The sequence below is a fragment of the Pithys albifrons genome, chromosome 13 (genome assembly GCF_047495875.1).
Source record: "Pithys albifrons albifrons isolate INPA30051 chromosome 13, PitAlb_v1, whole genome shotgun sequence".
Taxonomy (NCBI): Eukaryota; Metazoa; Chordata; class Aves; order Passeriformes; family Thamnophilidae; genus Pithys; species Pithys albifrons.
The window spans coordinates 18,957,924-18,971,731 of NC_092470.1; the positions used below are offsets into that span (position 1 = coordinate 18,957,924).

The following is a 13,808-nucleotide window of genomic DNA, read 5'->3' on the forward strand; positions in this document are numbered from 1 at the left end:
TGTGGTCAGGCTGGGGTGATGCTGTGCTAACCACAAGATGTGAGGAAGGAAAAGCACTGGGGGCTGCAGCTGGCACAGAGCTGGAGCTGCTGCTGCACACAGAGTAGTTCCTGACTCATCCCTGTCTGCCAGCTTGGCTGCCCTGGCCAGAAAACACAGCCAAGGCCAGGATCTCCCTCTGGAAAGCAGTGGGAAGCATCACCTCACCAAGTGCAGTCTCCAGCTGTGCTGGCTGGGCTGCCCTTGACATCTTCATGTGGTTTATCAGGTGTCTACAGAAGGTGGAGCTCATTCAGCAGTTGCCCCCTTGGTGGTGAGTGACACCAGAGTCTTGTTCCTCAGCCTGGATACCAGGAAGCTGCAGGAGGAGAAGGAGCTGGTACCACAACAACTGCTTCCCTTCTGGGCACAAACTGGTCAGTAGGTTCAGAAGTTACAAGGAAACAGGGAAAAGAGTGCAAGTACATGTGCTATCCTATTGCACAATAAGAAAATCTATTTGGGTAAAAACTGTGTTTAGCAAACCCTCTAACCCCTTGCTGGGAAGGGGGCTGTTCCTCAAAGGAATCTCCAAGACATGGGGGTGATTTCTCAGATATGCTGTAGGGGAAGGCACTCTCTTCTAGTACTAAGAAAACACAACACATTGCATTTTGACCTGAAATGAATGTTGGTAAGGAAAGGAATTGCCCTGCTCTATGTGAAACAATGTAAAAAATTGCTAAAGAAAACATTCATAGTATTGGCATATCAATTACTTGTCTGACTTGCTTTTAATTCAATGTATAGTCATGGGTCAGTGGTTTGAAGAGACTGTCTTGTGTAATCTGAAATAGAAATTGTAGGTGCTAGATTCCTTACAGTGATCCTACAGAACTCAGTAATTTGCAACTGAAAAGGAGCAGAAAGAGCTCTTCCAGTCCCAGGGGGCCTAAAGATTTACTACAGCCTTGGCTAGCCTACACTGATGACTAATTATTCTTGCTATTAAAAAACGCATGTTTTATCTTAAATATGAGTCATCAGCAGCGAAGTTCTCCAAAATTTCCCCTTTCCAGTTTGAGAGTCAGAAAATCTGTAGACACAGAAGGTACTTGCTGTGTTTAAAGAATGGAGATCCCTGTTTTGTTATGCCTTGAAAATTTCTTTACTTCAAAAAACCAGTGATTAATTTATCCCAGGAAATTTAGTCACTGTGTTCTTCTAACCCTTACCTCACAGCTGAGCAACCCACAATATTCCTGACAACCACAGGTAGGTGATGCTACAAAGCATTAATGATTTCACTCTCAGCAGCAATCCTCATGTCTGAGATCCACGTGAGGTACCTTAAGCCAGGTATTTTCCATCCCCTCCTTCAGCTGTGCAGTGTTAGTCCCTTCTTCCCACAATAACCCAGCTTGGCAGTTTGGAGGTTGTAAACACCACATATGAGTAAATGGTGAAAGAATCCTACCTTAGTGCATCTTACTAAAGGTGATACATAAAGCACATGTCTTCACATCTATAGGAAAAAGAAAAAGAAAACTGGAATGTTGTAAGAAGGAGGAATAGCTGTCAACAGCTTATCACAGTGACTAGGGAAAGGAAAAAACCAAAACTGGCTTAATTTGCTGCAAAAAAAAGATTGGACACTTCTAATTAGAACAATCTTCCAAGTCCAGGGTGGATGTATTCCAGAATAGGATACACAGAGGATCCTACATCACTGGGATTTCTTAGGAGCAGATGTGCAGGGAAGGTGGATCTATTTCACCTTCTTTCACATAGAAAGGTGGATGAAACTGTTGTCCGATGTCCTTCTCAGCCATGTGGTTTCCACAGAACACTGGCAGAAGCCTCAGCAACCACACTCAGGGAATGATAAACCTCACGGGCTATTCAGGTCTTTGACCCTGGTTTCCCTCTCACTGAGGAGCTGTGAGATGATAAATGTGGTGCCCTAGAAATCCCCCACAGACCATGCTCATACCTCCACAGCCTGGTCTGCTCTCCTCACATTTATCTTCTTCTGCTCCAGATTTCAGTTCTCATCTCTACCCACTTTCTCATCTCATGCCCCTTCTCTGCCGGAACAATTAATCTTTAGAAAGCTCAGTGTTGTGTTGATAGAAACTTTCCATAAGTTCCAGTTGTGCTGCTGCCAAGCAAATCCTTACTCCTCGCCCTCATCGGATTCACAACCCATTTTCTACATCTCCTACATCTACAATCCCCATTTTTACATTCCTCGTATCCCCCTTCCCATGAGAGGTAAGTTTATGCTTTGAAACATGGGCATTTTTCAATAGCAGGAAATGGATTTTAAAATTATTAACCCAAACCAAATAAATGAAAGAAGTCAAAATGCCAGAAACCCCATTTTTTTGCCCAACAACACTATTGCCTGTTTTTTTCTAGCACTTTCAAGTACAAAACCTGAATATGTTTTGTGGCCATGAATTAATTTTGCCTTGTGTTGCAGCCAGGGGAGATGATGGAGCTTCTCACCCTGCAGAATGAAGGCAAAGACACAGAACTTTGAAGAGCTGGGCTCCAAACCCATTCTCCTGCAGCAGATACTTTTATTTTTAATTGGTGAACTAGTGATATTTTGCATTAAATATTAGATGACTAGAACATTAGATGACCAGATGAAGAGCTTCTAAAACCAGAAAAAAACCCTAACAACAATAAAAAACAAACAAACCCCCCAATTCTCAGAATTTGTCCTTTGGTGACTTTTCTAACCCTTAGCAGGGATGGGAATAGACATCAAATCCTACTTGTTTTGGGCACTATGATAGTTAAAGAACTTGTATTCCTAGCCCATAAGGGAATAAGACATACTATGAAAATACTATATAGATCTGTTATAACTACCATTTTGTTCATTTGAAATAATAAATAAGAACTTGAAATATTTTGGAGATGTTCTGGGGCAAAAGAAAAAGCCATCTGGAGCAGAGACTGTAAGGAGGTCAGAGATAGGAAGAGGGCAAGATGTGGGAATGCAGTGCCAGGACCCAGCTCCCATTGATGGGTAAGGATATGACATTTATGAAATGCAAACAGATCCAAAGTCTCCTCCCCCTCAGAACTACACAGCAGGGCCATATACAGAAATCAGGATATTGCTGGTTACTGGCGTTTCTTTACCCTTTATTGAAACATTTAATTCCCTCTTGGTCTCTAAATACTTTCAGATGCTTGGTGAATGTTTTAACTACATTAATATTTTTCCCTTCCTTTCACAAAAACTCAAACAGTTTTGGAGGAAAGTTATTTTTTCCTTGCAGAAAAACCTACCTTGCAGAGGGAAAAAAGTGCTTTTTACAGAAGAAATGCTTTTAGATAAAAGTTACCTAGTACACCACCCCACACTGGGATATTTATCACTGAAATTGATAAAACATGAGAAGGTCTCCAAAACTCCGGCAGATTTGCAAAGCCAGCATGACTAACTGGGCAAGGACCTGTGCAAAACAAAACTGCAAGTTCCTCTGCTGTTTCATTCTTGACAAGAACTGAGTTTTGAAATACTGGCAAAATCCTCCTGGTTTGTTTAGGCCACATCACCATGACAGCAAAGCACTGCCCAGCTCTTCTTGTATTGCACAGCTTTGTGAGGAACTGTGGTGAAGGGGAAAGGAAGCTCAAAGGAAAAAAACACGGCCAGATGTCATATGGGAGATCACAGGAGATAGAGATTTGCACCCACCTTCTCCAGTGCCAGTCCCCAGCCCGTGGATAACCTGCCTGTCCAACCACAGAGCTCTTTCTCTGGAGCAACACTGAATTTTCAACAGCATGTGTTGAATTTCCTGAGTGAGGCAAATAAACTCCACTTGTTTCTGACTGCCAAGATCTAATGAATTTCTGAAAGGTCATCAGTACAAGCAATAGTTATGTATTCAAATGGCAGGACTGCTCTCAGCTTAGCCACACTTCTGCTGTTCTGTCCAGGTGGGTTCACAACCACCCACCTCAAAGGGTGGAGTCAGGGTCTCACGGGAATTGCTGGTGAAAAATTTTTTGGCACAATTTTTCAGGTCAAAACAGCAACACAAAGCTGCTGACAGAGGACTGCAGATGTGGAAAAGTGTGATGGTTAAAAAGAATGTGCAAAAAATAGCTTTGAAAAGTTGACATTTCAAAAGGGGGCAGTTTTGCTCTGCAGCTCAAAAACCGTTTCAACACTTTAGTTAATTCATGTTTTTTAAAATAATTAACCCAAAGAGTTTTTTAAAGTATGAAATAATGTATTTTGATTGAGCTCATGTGATTGCTTCCTGTTTGCTCATGGCAGTTTTAATTTTTTTTTCCTTGCTTTAGATAAAGGGAAAAGAATTTAAATCCTTGAGAAGGCTGAGAAGATGTGAAAACTCATCTGCACAGGATTCCTGTGCAATTAACTCAAAATATGGCACAGGGTTCCAGACTATTTTCTGTGCTCCTCCAGGGAACACTGTTTCACTCTCAGATGATTCAGTCAGGCCATGAGCTGTGGTCCATTTATTTTAGCTCAATACAAGAGTAACTGCACAGGTATAGAGTTGGGTTTTTTAAAGGAGAGAAAATGCCATTTTCTCACACAATCCCAGCAAATTTGCAGAAGAAGGAGTCCCTAGAACATCTGTAGTTGGGTCTAACTCCTCTAACAAGTCTGCATTCAAGAGTGTTGTGTTCTGGTAAGCTGCTTTTTTGGAATTAAAGTATTTTCAGCACTCAACACAGGAGATGTAAATTCGTGGGCTTGGAGCCAAGGTCACCATTCCTGTACAACAGAAAGATCACAGGCTGTTCTCTACAGCTTCTGTTCTGCTCATTGCAACAGGGGCAGAGGGCAACCTCCACAGCAGCCCCAGCCTGGTCAGACATCGCTCCCATGGACTATGAGGCATGTCGGCAGAAGAGAAGGAAGTTTTTGGCCCTTGGAGGACCCTTCCCATTCATCACAGTGAATAACAACAAATTGAAATGCAGCCACTGCCTACCCCGGTTTCCTGGCATCTCACAAACACTTGCATTGGATAATTGTCACCAGTTCTCTCCTACCTAGAGCTCCCAAATACTGCAACAAACTGTTTTAGGGAAGAACATGCACAGAGGGTTCTGCACGTGCCATAAATACCGTGGGAAGAGCATCTGGGTTTGAAGATGTGATGCCCACAGATTGGTTCTGCACAAATGCACTGATGAGAGGAGCCAGCTATTGGGTTTTGACCCCAATTTCTAGATTCAGCAAACAACAGAAGCCAACAGAGTTTAATTATTATTTTTTTCCAAGTGGTTGGGCACTCAACTGAGTTCCTGTGGCTGTAACTCAGCTGTGTTACAAGCCATCTCCAGCAAGAAGGCACTGGAGCAGGAGGTAATTGAGGGTTGGCTCCCAGAGGGAATTTTCCCTTAAAAGGATAACTACATTGTCATGATGAAACCAGCTCACTTCCACTACCCGCAGAGCTTTTTGCAAACACGGCTGCCAGAGCTGGGGGCGGTGGCGGGTATTAACAGCAGACAGGCAGGAGCAGCAGGGCACTGCCTGCTCCTTCAGTGCTGCAGAACCACTCCAACCTCCCTCAGCCACGCTCTGCCATGAGGGACAGCAGGACACGCAGGCAGCCCCTGGAGGTCACTTCAGTGCCACGTAACCAAAGGCCAACTCCTACCATCTGCTCGAGGTAAAAGAAACCCAAGTGAGGGATTGCAGCCGAAGAAACCAGCCTCTCAAGGAGCGCTTGCACTCAAAATCAGCAATATTTTCAGAGAGAAGCAGGCAGCATGCCAGCAGAAACCATGCCAAGGTCATACAGGAATTTTTCCAATTAAATATTTTTCCACCAGAAAATAACCGAAACCCTGGCTTTTCATTTGAGAGTCAGTGGAACTATTCTTATCAAAGCTCTTTAGATGGGATCAAGGAGGATGATGAGAGGGCAGAACCCCAGGGTGGCCTCTCGCCCAGCAGCAGGCTGTGGTGAAGGCAGAGCCAGGTCTAAGGCCAAGCTCCTCTCTGGAAGAAAGCCCTGAGACTTGAACCTCAGCCTCCTGTACCCAAGAGGAAACTGCCTCAGCTACAACACAGCCCTGCTCCAGACCCGAGATACCTCCTTGTCCTCTGGAGACAGCCCACCCACCTGGAGCTTTGCACTGTGCTCTCCTGTGCAGTGCAGGACGGGCTGCATTGTGGTTTTGACATGGAATGAGGCTGAAGTAGGAAAGGCTGGGTTTGGCCCAGCTGTGGTGGCAGGCACTGGTTCCCACCTCACAGCTAACACCTCCTTTTCCAGATCTTGGGTGAGGTTTTCAACTCTGACTCATGCTCCTCTAGCACAGAATAAGCCACCCATCATGCTGCAAGAGAAGGAACAAGGGCCTGGTGTTTCCCTGCACTCTGATGAGCAGACAAACTATGTGCAAGTGAGCAACGACCAGGCCTGAAGGAAGCAGAGGCTCCTGAGCTGCCAGTGCAACAAAGGCTTACACAAAGCAAAACACCATCCCTAGGACTGGCAGCCCACAGAACCCCAAACAGCTCAAGTCCTTCTATCCCAGTGGGAAGAGAGCTGGTGAGACAGATTTGTGGTCACCAACAAGCCAGTGTCACTGGAAGCAGGACCTCCTAGCACTGAGCATCTTTAAGAAACAGACCACCAGCAACCTCCTCCAGACCACAGGTCAGCTCAGGAGCCGCAGAAACTCTGCAGCCATTCCCAGTTCTGCTTGGCTGTTCCTCCATCTGCTCCCAGCCTGTTGCTACTCCTATGAAGTGTCCTCTTGAGAGAGTCCCATTTCAGGAGCTCCACAAGCAGCTATGGAGATTCAGCACATTTCCTCTTCGCTTTAGGGGTAGAAAACTTTATTTTCTGATCAGTCTTTCTCTGTAGAGAGAAGTATTAAAAGTTTGAGCAGGATAAGTGTGTTAGTGCCAATAAACTCATCCAAAGATTAACAGCAGAAAGCTGGAGAATTACAGGTGGCTACAGGTACAGACTGGTTGCCATTTGGCTTTCCGTTTCTATGAGTAACAGCAAGAAAATGAGTCAGACTCTATAGCTGAGTCACAGTGAGTGAATATAAACTTGCTCTTCAGACCAGAAGAACCTGAGCAGGTGGAGGAAGAGCTCTGCATATTCTTCTGCCCTGGATAAACACAGCATGGTGAGACCATGGAGCTGTGCAAGTCCTCCTCCAGGGCCTGGGATCTGCAAGCCTGTCCCAAAGGATGATCCCATGGGGGAAACATATGATAAACATATGACAACATCTGCCTTCTGTTTCCTGTGCTGTGTACAGATTATCTCTCCCCACAGATAACTCTGTCCTTCTCAAAGAGAAAGATGGAGTTGTGCTTTTAAAACACTGCTGAGACCAGCAACGATTTGAATAAGCTCCTTCTATACCTGTTCTCAGGCCACGTGCATCACCACATTTCAGCACCATCTGCTCAGCACTCGAGTGGTGTGATTATACATCTGCCTGGGGTTGTTTGTTCTCTCATCCCTCCTGAGCGCTGAAGTCAGAGGCGGGACAGGGAAAGCGCTTTCTGAATTCACGTGTGCTCTCTCCACACGCAGAGCAGAGCTGGCGCCCAGCTGAGCTCCCCCACCTCCTCTCCACTGATGTCATTCCTTTCGTGTTGCTTGTTGTGCCCAGCAGTGAGGAAGCCCCTGGAATGCAGCAGCCCGTCTTGGAGCTGTTCCTGCACTGATCACCAGCAACACTATCAGCGGACTTTAAAGGGAATCCTGGTGGGCTGCAATAAAATAAAAGTAATCAGGCTGCGATTTGACATCAGCAGAACTCCTTATAGAGCACACAACTCCGTCTGCTGCCCCAGCCCCCTCCCCCTGCCTCCAATTCCAACACCATAACATTACTCATTAGGCTTGGAACAAAATGCTCTCGGTACACTTGCATGTGGCTGGAGGCAGAGACAGATGTTTCGGGCTCTGGAAGAAAATTGCTGAGAGAGAGAAATGAAACCTTTCCAAGGCTTCACTGCTGCCTCCTAACAGTGTGCTTGCCTGCTCCTGGTGCACTCCATGGTTTTCCAAGGGGTCTGAGAAGAAAGGAGTGATGGCATCACAGCTGAGCAACCCTTTGCTTCCACTTTGCTTTTATTAAATCCTCAAACACGATTTTCTGTTTCACTTCAAGTTTTGCATTGAGTCCTGCAGTGTGGCATAAGAGCAGCTCAGGGCTGTGCCTCTGGCAGTAGGTTTTGGCACCTGGGGTTTATGGTTGTAAGATCCTACATTTCAGCTGCACTTTTGTCTTGAAAAGAGCAGGGAAGAGATTGGCTTTAGGAATTAGACAGTTCTCAGAGGCCCAGGAAGCAGAGGATCCTCCCTCTTTTTACACATGCAGGAAAGTGAGAATAAAAACATTGCCTGCAGGCACGTCAGCGAGGGGATTAGGATTCAGTGTCCGATTATCGCTTGGTTTATATGAGGCAGCCGTTCCCACCTCCCATAACCAAACACTTGCTCAGTTAACCATCACATTCGAACCAGGGAGGGCCAGGACCCCAGCTCCATCACTCCATTTCTCTTCTTAAACTCAAGAAAGAATATTCTGCCCTTTAGATCTTTTCCTGCTACATTTGCCTGTGGTCACATAGTAGATTTTTAAGAGCATACTGGTGGTGTATTCACAGCTTTGAAAGACCAACCTCCATGATTTCAGTAAGGCAAACAGTTCAAAACACAGCCAGAATGATCTGGGACCTGATCATCACCATGGGACAGAGGCAGTCACAGCAGTAATCTCTCAACTACTGGTCAAACCTGGGACTCAGGCATTAAGAGAGTTTGAACACAATGGGGTAATACTGACCTCCTTCAGCAAAGCATCACAGAAATAACAAATTTCCCCCTCTACAGTAATTTCTAAGGTATTGTTCAGGCACAGTGGTGCTGGGCAGGTATTTCTTGCTTCTCACGTATTCCTGCAGGATAGATGTGAGCCCAGTCCTCCACAGCTGGAAGGAGAATGCACTGAGTTGAAAGATATAGTGGACTCATGTCAGTAAGCTCTGTGTGGAGGTCAGGGATCAACAGGAGTGAACTGATGACCAGGAACAACCTCGGCCACGATGCTAATTACATGTAATCTTCACTTTCAAAGCTACAGAGAAGGGTAAGCCCATTTATCTTTTCAAGGGATTTAAAGGCCTATCAGCTTTGGGAAGTGAGAGTGAGAAGAGAGGGAAGTGCAAAATCACCAGTTGAAACTTCCAGTTGCTGTAAACGTGGACTGAATTATCTGTGTCAACACCATGCAGCAGAATCTCCCAGAGCAGGGCTCACTCACCAACCCTCTCTGACCTCTCTGACTTCCTTGAGACTTTTTCTTACAAACAAACCAACCAACCAACCAACAAACCAATCCTTCAGTTTTTCCAAAGTGATTTTCTCCCAATTCCGTAATACCGAATTACTCCCAAGCCTAAAGCAGAGAACATCCCTTTGTGATTCAGGCTGCTTGCTGAGGTAGGAGTAACAGCTCTGCTGAAATACCTCATTCTGAGCTGTCTGAAACACTACACAGGATGAGCAGTCTGGGAAGACAAGAAAAATGGAATTACAGGTTCGTGAAATGGACACTGACAAAAACCTGAAGTGTGGAGCTCACTCAGATGCAGTCTGTGTTTAATCCAGCCATCAGACAGTCTCTGTTTAGCTAAATATTTGACTTCAAAATTGGGCCTGAATTATTACTGGCAAAGCTTCCAAGCTCCACAGGTCCCTCTAACAAGCTGTTCCTCTGTGGAAGCCTTGCAAGGAAATGAATGCAGCCTTTGAGGAAAGTGCTGGATCCCTTCTCAGGCTTCCAGAGTGGGTTTGTGGAGTCCCGTTAGGTGTCCAGGCCTTCTGAAAGCTCCATATGTTGACGGTTAGAAGCTACAGGGCTGATGTTTGTGTGCCTTGCTGGTATGTTCCCAGAGGAGTTCTGGCTCCACAGCATGTCACAGGAACACAGTTATCAAAGAAAGCACCAAAAATAACCCGGTCTACAGAACAACTAAAAGCCTAGCCCAGACAAAAATAAATAAGCTGGAGCCACACATGAAGCCATGTAGTCAGAGCTGTAACGTGTATTCCATTCTAATGGGACATATCTGAAAGCACAGTTTGCAAGCCAGAACACAGAACTGGTATCGTTAGTCCCTTTCATACCCACAGCAGGGACATAAAGCAGCATAAACATACAATTCCTTGTGGCATCAATGGCAGCTGTGTAACACAGAGCCCAGAGATCAGGTTTAGGTGCTGTCAGGCAGAGCCCATGGTTGCTGCCTCAGTACACTGGGCTGTTTGACACCCTGTCGTGTATAAACAGACCATCAGCAGTGAAAGAGGAGTGTGGTCATCCCCCCTCCCATGCAATATTCAATTCTCTGACTCTGGCAGCATATGCTAGAAAAGACAATCCTCCAGGGATGGAGGCTGCTCCCCAGCCAGGCTCCCCTGCTGTGGGCAGCTCCAGAGAAGCAGAGGCTTGGCTTTCCAAACTACAGGCAGCTGTGGGCAGGAGGAGTCACCTTCCAGTTTTGCTTCCAAAGGAAGATTATAAATTGAAGTCCAATTTGCTAAAACTTTAGGTAAGCGACTGTTTCTGCATAAACACACACTGGTTTGTGGGCTGCATTACATGGCTAACTGCAAATCTGACTGACTTTAAAATCACAGTGTACACAACTAAACCAGAGAGCTAACAGAGGCCCATTTTAAAATGACATGGATTTAAGCAGCCTGGCTCGTGATTCTTGAATGCAATTGAAAATAATGATTATCCTAAACTAGTACATAAAAACTGTGCATGCAAGGTAAGAGCACAGAATGCTCTGTTGGAGAGCCTCACTTCTAAGCAAGAAAGAGCACGTAGCTGGCTCAGCTAAAATTATTCTTCAACTGAAATAAAGTCAAAGACTTTAACACCATCCTGAAGATGGGGTCAATGTCTGGAATATATTGCAAAAAGAGCTCAAATTACCACCTCCCCCTGTCATTCATTATGCTACAACCTTAGTGGAAAAATCCAGCAGCTCTCTTAGGTCTGTTAGCTAATAAATGGATTGCCAGGCAAGTGTTCAGTGTCATTAATAAATCGTCGCAGCATTCTGTACTTAGTATCAGCAGAAAGTATTGGTCCCTTACACCCCTGAACACAATACCTCTTTGGGAAGGACAGAAGGAATTGCCTACACTGCTTTTTTTCTGCCTGCTGGAAACACTGAAGCTCAGAAACAGATGCAAACTTTCAGTACATCTGCACTACTTCTCTTCCAAGGTCAGCATTAAGCAGCTGGAGAGCCTGGGTGATCAGTCCTGGCTGATTCAGGGTCTGGAAGACAATGACAATGACATTAACAGTGGCAGGTTAAATCCAGACAGCTTTCCATCCAAGAATCTCTTAGAGCATAACAAAAGCCTAGCAAGAGCCAGAGGTCCCACGTAAGGCTGGGATGGATGATATGCCCATAGTCCCTACAAGCAGGGATTATTCCCAGCCCTATTCAGAGCTGTTTCCCCAGCCCCCAGGCACTAGGATACCCAGTGGGAAGGGCTCAGCCCTTCTCAGCCATTCCTGCTGGCACCGCTCCAGTTTGTCTGAAGACACTTAAATATTCATCGAGAAAGAGCAAGTCTTGCCGGGTGCGCAGACTGCTCTCCAGGGAGACAGGACACCTGCCTTCCCCACTCCCCGATCCATCAAATCATTAATTATTTAAAATAACAGGAAAGAGCAAGGAAAACTCTCCACACCAGACATGCTCACAGCCTGCTGTTTATGGTGCTCTCTGGGGTCTTGTGTGGCTCAGGGTTTGTATCTCCCCTCTGGCAGAAGCAAGGATCAAGCCCAGCTTTCCCCCTTCCTCGGGGAGGATGCCCTACTTGCTGAGCTATTGTGCAAAAGAAGGGCTTCCCCTTTATCCAGACAGACCTTATGCTCGCTTCTCCTACCAAAGGGGGGGTCTTTTATTTTTTTAAATTCAATTTGAATAAAAGGCAAAGAAAACACAAATTCAAAGCTCTGAGAGCTACCCATAACCCCCCCACACACACATTCTCTGTTTGCTCAAGCACTTAAGTTCCACCTCCTCATTTCATAGCCAGGCAGGCTTGTGGTCTCACTGCATCATTGAAGCGCTTGGCTACCAAGACTCTCAGTGCTGGCCTTCAGTGAGTTGGAAAACACCATCTCCCTGCCCTGCAGACTGCTCTGGCATAGCTGAGCCCACAGAAGGACATGTCTGGAGCAGTAGAGGGTCTCTGCATCCCTCCAGGACATCGACTGCCTCCCCACATCTCCCACTGCACCAAACGCGCCATGTTCTCTCGCAGGAGCATCAGAGCTTCACAAGGGTCCCTGTGACAGGGGTGTCCCCCCAAAACTGTCCTGAGCCCAGGTAGCAGCTCCATCTCCACCCTGGAGTTCACTGTTCGAGCAGCAAATAGCGGCAGGTGAACAGCACTGGCACCCTCATGTGGTGACCGGGATCAGCATGTGCTCCCAGCCAAAACCAGCGGTACAGAGAGAGGGGAGGGCTGGGGCAGACTCCTCCAAGGAGTCCTGACAATGCTGGGTCTGTGGGCCAGGATGGTACAAGCAGGGAATAGAAACTTGATGTCACCTCTCCTGAGACCACCAGCAAAGAATCACAGCGTGGTTTGGATTAGAAAGGACCTCAAAGATCATCTTGTTCCACCCCACTGCCATGGGCAGGGACACAGAGTCATTGGTTTCACAGACTATTCTGAGTTGGAAGGGACCCGCAAGGATCATCGAGTCCAACCCTTATGTCAATGGCCCTTCCACTAGATGGAATTACTTCAAGCCCCATCCAAGCTCGCCTTGGGCAATTCCATGAATGGGACCATCACAGCTTTTCCAGGCAACCTGTGCCAGGGCCTCCCCACCCTCACAGGGAAGAATTCCTTCCCACGATCCCATCTAACCCTGCCCTCTGGCAGTTTGAAGCCATTCCCCCTTGTCCTGTCACTCCAGGCCCCATTCAAGATTCTCTCCAGCTCTCCTGGAGCCTCTTTAGGAACCGGAAAGCTGCAATAAGGTCTCCCAGGAGCCTTCTCTTCCCCAAACTGAATAACACCACCTCTCCCAGCCTGTCTCCACTGCAGAGGTGCTCCAGACCTTGGAACATCTCCGTGGCCTCCTCTGAGCTCACTCCAGCAGTTCCACATCCTTTTTATGCTGGATCCAGAGCTACATGCAGTATTCCGAGAGAGATTAGTCTGGGACACCCACAGAAACAGATCTGATTCTCCCCCCAGCCTCAGCTCAGCTCAGTTCCTTCCTCATCATAATACCAAAACGGAGAATAAAACACAAGACAGAACCAGCCCAGACGCTGACACTGGAGAATTCACTAAAACTCTGAGGGAAAAGCCCTTTGGTCCCCTCCTGCACTTACCTCAATCCCTGAAAACACCAAACCCTTGACCCTTGCTCTGAGGGGAAAAAAGCAACAACCCACCCCGTATTTCCCACAGAACAGACATCCCTTTCCTCCTAAATTGCTTTGGAATGAGAATTAATTTTAAATGAAACCACCCACCACCCCAAAGCAGCAGCACCCGGGGAGCCGCGCTGAGGGGCAGGGGGGCACCTGGCCGAAATGGCGGCAGCTCCATGTTCATCCCAAAACGTCCCGAAAACACCGTGTTTGCCGGAAAGAGGGCTTATTTTATGGCATTCTGCTTTAGAGAGAGGCTGAATAGGCGCTCTGCGGGCGCGGGGCCGTCTGTGACGCCTGAGGGAGGGCTGGCGGGCGCGTCCCCGTCTCGTCGCGGGCCAACCGG

General features: G+C 46.7%; 1 long non-coding RNA gene across 1 annotated transcript in view; it reads right to left on the reverse strand.

Annotated features, from left to right (window-relative positions):
- The window catches only part of LOC139678042 (uncharacterized), a 34,493-nt gene extending 20,721 nt beyond the window's left edge, over positions 1-13,772 (reverse strand). The window contains exon 1 of the long non-coding RNA XR_011698951.1: positions 13,616-13,772. This is a non-coding gene — a long non-coding RNA (uncharacterized lncRNA). The remainder of the gene's footprint in view (positions 1-13,615) is intronic.
- Positions 13,773-13,808: the final 36 nt, after the last annotated feature.